The following is a 7,500-nucleotide window of genomic DNA, read 5'->3' on the forward strand; positions in this document are numbered from 1 at the left end:
GGATCAGACGACGATTGTAACTTGTTGGATACGAATGTATCCGATGTATGTACGTCGTCCCTCTCTGATCTGTAGTAAGTGGGCCTACCCAAGATGCACACGATAATTTTAGCTTAAACCATGCCGAAAAGTCGACTTCACGTCGTGCATCGGTACAAAATTATTCAAGGGGCAAAATAAATTCACGAGAGTAGGTCCGATTACCGCTGGATCAGACGACGATCGTAACTTGTTGGATACAAATGTATCCGATGTATGTACGTCGTCCCTCTCTGATCTACGGTACGTGGACCGACCCAAGATGCACACGATAATTTTAGCTGACTTCATGCCGAAAAGTCGGTTCACGTCATGCATCGGTATCTTAAATCGCGCCGTAAAGTCGTTCACGTCATGCATCGGTATCTTAAATCGCGCCGAAAAGTCGGCTCACGTCATGCATCGGCGTCTTTTTTTTGTGCCACCGATGCATGACGTGAACGACTTTTCGGCTCGATTTAAGATACCGATGCATGACGTGAACGACTTTACGGCGCGATTTAAGATACCGATGCATGACGTGAACGACTTTTCGGCGCGATTTAAGATACCGATGCATGACGTGAACGACTTTACGGCGCGATTTAAAGCTATACCGATGCATGACGTAAACAAGATCACACCGATGCAGCACGTTAACATTAAAGCCCGCCTAATCCGATCGATGGAGGCCGTCTCGAGTGTCCAACTTGCTCACAAGAGCCGAGAAACAAACCGATGCATCACGTAGACAAGATCGTACCGAATGTTAACACAATCCAAAAGGAAATAATCTTAGATGAATATCGATTCTGATTATTGATTTTTCTTTCGCGATATTGATAGAAGACATCTGAATGAATTTCGAATTAATTCCGAAATCAAAAAAATATTTTCAATAAATTTTTTTTCTAGAGTACCTCGGTCTTTTCTATTTTTTTTCCAAGTTTCGTACGTCAATCAACATACATCCCAGAAAAAATCATCTCTCTAACTATCCTGGTTCAAAAGTTGTATCGGAACTTTTCACGTCGAAAAAGAACATAGGCGAAAAAGGACGTGAACATTATTCCTTATAAAAATCAAACCCGACCATGGATTTTGATTCTGATTGTTGATTATCGCTATTAGAACACATTAGGAGGCAACCAAATCAAATTTGAGAAAATTCCACAATCAGAAAATTTTTTTCGAAAAAAAAAAAAAAATTCGAGAACACCTCGGTCATGGCAAGTTATTTCCCACAATCCATTCCCCAATCAACGTACATCCCAGAAAAAATCATCTCTCTAACTATCCTAGTTCAAAAGTTGTATCGGAACATTTTCACGTCGAAAATATATCTCTAAGTCCAGACCGATGCACCACGTAATCTCGGGCAGACCGATGCACAACGTAAATGACGATCGGGACCGGGGCGATCGGTCGTATCTGACACCGCCGGCTCGGTTCTAACATCGTCAATGAGTCGGGGTTGTAAAAAAGGACGTGAACATTTTTCCTTATAAAAATCAAACCCGACCATGGATTTTGATTCTGATTGTTGATTATCGCTACTAGAACATATAAGGAGGCAACCAAATCAAATTTGAGAAAATTCCACGATCAGAAAATTTTTTTCGAAAAAAAAAAAAAATCGTAATCACCTCGGTCATGGCGAGTTATTTTCCGTATTTCATTCCACAATCAACGTACAACATAGAAGAAATCATCTCTCTAACTATCCTGGTTCAAAAGTTGTATCGGAACATTTCACGTCGTAATATCTCGCCAAGTCCAGACCTCGGCGATAGGTAGTATCTGACACCGTCCGCTCGGGACTGACATCGACTTGGACTCGGGCTGATGATGGGGAGGCGTTTAAGGACGTGAACATTTTTCCTTATAAAAATTAAAGTCGACAATGAATATTGATTCTGATTACTGATTTACGCTTTAAAAACACATTAGAAGGCAACCAAATCGAATTTGAGGAAATTCCACGATCAGAAAATTTTTTTCGAAAAAAAAAAAAATCCGAAAAATATTTTTCGATTCCGATTACTGATTTACTCTTTTAGAACACATTAGGAGGCAACCAAATCAAATTTGAGAAAATTCCACAATCAGAAAATTTTTTTCGAAAAAAAAAAAAATTCGAGGACACCTCGGTCATGGCAAGTTATTTCCCACAATCCATTCCCCGATCCACGTACATCCCAGAAAAAATCATCTCTCTAACTATCCTGGTTCAAAAGTTGTATCGGAACATTTTCACGTCGAAAATATATCTCTAAGTCCAAACCGATGCACCACGTAAACTAGGGCAGACCGATGCACCACGTAATATCGGGCAGACCGATGCAGAACGTAAACTCGATCATACCGATGCTTCACGTAATCTCGATCTTACCGATGCACCACGTAAACAAGGGCAGACCGATGCAGAACGTAAAGTAGATCTTACCGATGCACCACGTAATCTCGATCTTACCGATGCACCACGTAATCTCCATCTTACCGATGCACCACGTGAACTGGATCTTACCGATGCAGAACGTGAATTGGATCTTACCGATGCAGAACGTGAATTGGATCTTACCGATGCACCACGTAAACTCGATCATACCGATGCACCACGTAATCTCGGGCAGACCGATGCACAACGTAAATGACGATCGGGACCGGGGCGATCGGTCGTATCTGACACCGCCGGCTCGGTTCTAACATCGTCAATGAGTCGGGGTTGTAAAAAAGGACGTGAACATTTTTCCTTATAAAAATCAAACCCGACCATGGATTTTGATTCTGATTGTTGATTATCGCTACTAGAACATATAAGGAGGCAACCAAATCAAATTTGAGAAAATTCCACGATCAGAAAATTTTTTTCGAAAAAAAAAAAAAATCGTAATCACCTCGGTCATGGCGAGTTATTTTACGTATTTCATTCCACAATCAACGTACAACATAGAAGAAATCATCTCTCTAACTATCCTGGTTCAAAAGTTGTATCGGAACATTTCACGTCGTAATATCTCGCCAAGTCCAGACCTCGGCGATAGGTAGTATCTGACACCGTCCGCTCGGGACTGACATCGACTTGGACTCGGGCTGATGATGGGGAGGCGTTTAAGGACGTGAACATTTTTCCTTATAAAAATTAAAGTCGACAATGAATATTGATTCTGATTACTGATTTACGCTTTAAAAACACATTAGAAGGCAACCAAATCGAATTTGAGGAAATTCCACGATCAGAAAATTTTTTTCGAAAAAAAAAAAAATCCGAAAAATATTTTTCGATTCCGATTACTGATTTACTCTTTTAGAACACATTAGGAGGCAACCAAATCAAATTTGAGAAAATTCCACAATCAGAAAATTTTTTTCGAAAAAAAAAAAAATTCGAGGACACCTCGGTCATGGCAAGTTATTTCCCACAATCCATTCCCCGATCCACGTACATCCCAGAAAAAATCATCTCTCTAACTATCCTGGTTCAAAAGTTGTATCGGAACATTTTCACGTCGAAAATATATCTCTAAGTCCAAACCGATGCACCACGTAAACTAGGGCAGACCGATGCACCACGTAATATCGGGCAGACCGATGCAGAACGTAAACTCGATCATACCGATGCTTCACGTAATCTCGATCTTACCGATGCACCACGTAAACAAGGGCAGACCGATGCAGAACGTAAAGTAGATCTTACCGATGCACCACGTAATCTCGATCTTACCGATGCACCACGTAATCTCCATCTTACCGATGCACCACGTGAACTGGATCTTACCGATGCAGAACGTGAATTGGATCTTACCGATGCAGAACGTGAATTGGATCTTACCGATGCACCACGTAAACTCGATCATACCGATGCACCACGTAATCTCGGGCAGACCGATGCACAACGTAAATGACGATCGGGACCGGGGCGATCGGTCGTATCTGACACCGCCGGCTCGGTTCTAACATCGTCAATGAGTCGGGGTTGTAAAAAAGGACGTGAACATTTTTCCTTATAAAAATCAAACCCGACCATGGATTTTGATTCTGATTGTTGATTATCGCTACTAGAACATATAAGGAGGCAACCAAATCAAATTTGAGAAAATTCCACGATCAGAAAATTTTTTTCGAAAAAAAAAAAAAATCGTAATCACCTCGGTCATGGCGAGTTATTTTACGTATTTCATTCCACAATCAACGTACAACATAGAAGAAATCATCTCTCTAACTATCCTGGTTCAAAAGTTGTATCGGAACATTTCACGTCGTAATATCTCGCCAAGTCCAGACCTCGGCGATAGGTAGTATCTGACACCGTCCGCTCGGGACTGACATCGACTTGGACTCGGGCTGATGATGGGGAGGCGTTTAAGGACGTGAACATTTTTCCTTATAAAAATTAAAGTCGACAATGAATATTGATTCTGATTACTGATTTACGCTTTAAAAACACATTAGAAGGCAACCAAATCGAATTTGAGGAAATTCCACGATCAGAAAATTTTTTTCGAAAAAAAAAAAAATCCGAAAAATATTTTTCGATTCCGATTACTGATTTACTCTTTTAGAACACATTAGGAGGCAACCAAATCAAATTTGAGAAAATTCCACAATCAGAAAATTTTTTTCGAAAAAAAAAAAAATTCGAGGACACCTCGGTCATGGCAAGTTATTTCCCACAATCCATTCCCCGATCCACGTACATCCCAGAAAAAATCATCTCTCTAACTATCCTGGTTCAAAAGTTGTATCGGAACATTTTCACGTCGAAAATATATCTCTAAGTCCAAACCGATGCACCACGTAAACTAGGGCAGACCGATGCACCACGTAATATCGGGCAGACCGATGCAGAACGTAAACTCGATCATACCGATGCTTCACGTAATCTCGATCTTACCGATGCACCACGTAAACAAGGGCAGACCGATGCAGAACGTAAAGTAGATCTTACCGATGCACCACGTAATCTCGATCTTACCGATGCACCACGTAATCTCCATCTTACCGATGCACCACGTGAACTGGATCTTACCGATGCACCACGTAATCTCAATCTTACCGATGCACCACGTGAACTGGATCTTACCGATGCAGAACGTGAATTGGATCTTACCGATGCACCACGTAAACTCGATCTTACCGATGCACCACGTAATCTCGATCTTACCGATGCACCACGTGAACTGGATCTTACCGATGCAGAACGTGAATTGGATCTTACCGATGCACCACGTAAACTCGATCTTACCGATGCACCACGTAATCTCAATCTTACCGATGCACCACGTGAACTGGATCTTACCGATGCAGAACGTGAATTGGATCTTACCGATGCACCACGTAAACTCGATCTTACCGATGCACCACGTAATCTCAATCTTACCGATGCACCACGTGAACTGGATCTTACCGATGCAGAACGTGAATTGGATCTTACCGATGCACCACGTAAACTCGATCTTACCGATGCACCACGTAATCTCGATCTTACCGATGCACCACGTGAACTGGATCTTACCGATGCAGAACGTGAATTGGATCTTACCGATGCACCACGTAAACTCGATCTTACCGATGCACCACGTAATCTCAATCTTACCGATGCATCACGTAATCTCGATCTTACCGATGCAGAACGTAAACTCGATCATACCGATGCACCACGTTATCTCGGCAGACCGATGCAGAACGTAAAAAAAAAGCTTACAGCACGCGGTGTTCCCAAGCGGTCACCCATCCAAGTACTAACCGCGCCCGACGCTGCTTGGCTTCAGTGTTCTGACGAGAACTGGCAATTTCAGCGTGGTATGGCCGTAAACAACAAATATAGCGATATTTTCTATGATATCTCACTTTTTGGGAGCGGAAAGGACGTGAACGTTTTTCCTTATAAAAAATGAAATAACTTTTGGATATTAATTCTGATTGTTGATTTAAGTTTTAAGAACACATTAGGACATATCTCAATGAAATTTGAGGGATTTCCGAAATCGAAAAATATTTTTCGAAAAAAAAAAAAAATCCCAGAAGACCTCGGTCATCTCAAGTTTATTTCCATATTCTATTACACAATCAACGTACATCACAAAAGGAACCATCTCTCTAACTATCACAGTTAAATTTTTGTATCGGAACATTTCACGTCGGAATATCTCGCTAAGTCCAGACCGGGGAGATCGGTCGCATTTGACACCGTCCGCTCCGGTCTAACATCGTCTTGGAGTCGGGGTAACGATGGAGAGGCGTTTAAGGACGTGAACATTTTTCCTTATAAAAATTAAAGTCGACAATGAATATTGATTCTGATTACTGATTTACTCTTTTAGTACACATTAGAAGGCAACGCAATCAGATTTGAGGAAATTTCAAGATCAGAAAATTTTTTTCGAAAAAAAAAAAAATTCAAGAACACCTGGGTCATGGCAAGTTATTTCCCACAATCCATTCCACAATCAACGTACAACATAGAAGAAATCATCTCTCTAACTATCCTGGTTCAAAAGTTGTATCGGAACATTTCACGTCGAAATACCTCGCCAAGTCCAGACCGGGGCGATAGGTAGTATCTGACACCGTCCGCTCGGGACTGACATCGACTTGGACTCGGGCTAATGATGGGGAGGCGTTTAAGGACGTGAACATTTTTCCTTATAAAAATTAAAGTCGACAATGAATATTGATTCTGATTACTGATTTACGCTTTAAAAACACATTAGAAGGCAACCAAATCAAATTTGAGGAAATTCCAAAATCAGAAAATTTTTTTTTCAAAAAAAAAAAAATCCGAAAAATATTTTTCGATTCTGATTACTGATTTACTCTTTTAGAACACATTAGAAGGCAACGAAATCAAATTTGAGTGAAATCCAAAATCAGAAAATATTTTTCGAAAAAAAAAAAAAATTCGAGAACACCTCGGTCATGGCAAGTTATTTTCCACAATCCATTCCCCAATCAACGTACATCCCAGAAAAAATCATCTCTCTAACTATCCTGGTTCAAAAGTTGTATCGGAACATTTTCACGTCGAAAATATATCTCAGAGTCCAGACCGATGCAGAACGTAAACTCGATCATACCGATGCTTCACGTAATCTCGATCTTACCGATGCACAACGTAAACTAGATCACACCGATGCAGAACGTAAACTCGATCATACCGATGCACCACGTAAACTCAGGCAGACCGATGCAGAACGTGAACTCGATCTTACCGATGCACCACGTAATCTCGATCTTACCGATGCACCACGTAAACTCGGGCAGACCGATGCAGAACGTGAACTCGATCTTACCGATGCACCACGTAAACTAGGGCTGACCGATGCATCACGTAAACGACGATCGAGAGGCGCGAAAGGACGTGAACGTTTTTCATTATAAAAATTGAAATAAATGATAAATAATGATTCTGATTGTTGGTTATCATTTTTAATAAGCATTAGGAGGCAACCAAATGAAATTTGAGGAAATTCCGATAATAGA

At 40.9% G+C, this 7,500-nt stretch overlaps 1 non-coding gene across 1 annotated transcript; it reads right to left on the reverse strand.

The window, feature by feature from the left end:
* Positions 1 to 5,715: 5,715 nt before the first annotated feature.
* On the reverse strand, positions 5,716 to 5,834 carry LOC123687733. The gene has a single exon (XR_006749442.1). It is a non-coding gene; the product is annotated as a 5S ribosomal RNA (ribosomal RNA).
* Positions 5,835 to 7,500: the final 1,666 nt, after the last annotated feature.

Source organism: Harmonia axyridis, chromosome X, assembly GCF_914767665.1.
Source record: "Harmonia axyridis chromosome X, icHarAxyr1.1, whole genome shotgun sequence".
NCBI lineage: Eukaryota > Metazoa > Arthropoda > Insecta > Coleoptera > Coccinellidae > Harmonia > Harmonia axyridis.